A 1,419-nucleotide genomic window follows, 5' to 3' on the forward strand; every position below is an offset into this window, starting at 1 on the left:
CTCCCTTCCTATTCCTCTCCTCTGCTTCGCCCCTATATTCTCCCCCCCCTCCCCCGTCCCCTCTCCTGCCCCGCTCACTTTATCACTCTCCCTTCCTATTCCTCTTCTCTGCCCAGAACAATATCTGAAAAGAACTCACACTAGTCCATCTCGTCTCTTCAACCCATGAAACGATACAAGCGTCTGGAAACAGGCGGTAATGCAGAACTGTGGACCGCGCACAGACCATCCGGGCGCTCGGAGATTCGTTACTAGAGATGGAATGCAGACATGGGAGCGAGTTTATCTGCCAAAGGATGTGTGTTCCTGTCCATCCAGTCCTGAGATTTACATAGCTCTGCCATACAACACAGCCCTGTCAGCCTGGCTGCAATTTCACCTATAGTGTAAGTACCTGATTTTTAACCTTTTATCAGCCATTTTCAGTCCCTGTACAGCAGAACTCAGACCGGGAGAGGGAGAAGCACCAAAAGGAGCCAATCATCTGTGCTACAGGGCAAAGAGTATGCTGATAGGAGGAGAGCATAGTGACAGCAGGCTTTAAATGCGACCTGTAAGACAAAAATCAGGGCTGTGCTGTGTGGCAGAGCTGTGTAAATCTCAGAACGGGATGAACAAAAATAAATTCCCTTTGGCAGATAATAATCAGCTCTCTTGTATGAACTCCATCTGTTTGGCTTTAAAACAACTGTACATCCCCCTCAAATGTTCATTTCAAATATGACGTCCTGTGACATGAGGATGTATTCAGGGGGTATAAAGTGTACTCGGATTCTGCTGGGTCCAGCAGGCGTTTTTTGGGACTTGTAATATTTAATGGCAGCAGAAGGAAGGGATTACTCATGCCGGCTTTTCTCTAATCTCCCCGTCTCCCACTCCGCCACATCTCTCATTAACCATTAGCCAATAACTCCCCGGTCTACACCTACACACACACCCAAACATGAACGCCATTTACCGCCGCCGCCGCACACAGAAACACGCGCCTTAAAGGGCTCTTCAGCCATTCCCATAATTGTTCTGTGTACAAACAAGCAGCAGGATCAACAAGAACGCTCCGCACAGCACAATGGAGGCAGCCAATGAGAGCCTATTATCGATGCTGAGCATACCATTATCGTATGAATGTGTACACCACTGACGTATGCGTGCTGTACATCTGCTGCAAGCTGGAGGCAGGAAAGATACAACATTTATTTGTATTCATTTATTTATTTTAGCAAATGTTTTCATGGAAAGATTTTTTTCCCAGATGTAAAGAATTAGATTGAAGTGCCTCCACATTTTGCATACTTTTAAAGGGTGCCATGACTAATAAATGCTGATATAGATTGAAGAATAATAATAATATACTGTAACAAAAAAAATATTATTTCTTCTTCTTCTTCCCCCTCTTCTTCTTCTTCTTCTTCCCCCTCT

Source organism: Nanorana parkeri, unplaced genomic scaffold (genome assembly GCF_000935625.1).
Source record: "Nanorana parkeri isolate BGI_ZX_2015 unplaced genomic scaffold, ASM93562v1 scaffold1146, whole genome shotgun sequence".
Classification (NCBI taxonomy): Eukaryota; Metazoa; Chordata; class Amphibia; order Anura; family Dicroglossidae; genus Nanorana; species Nanorana parkeri.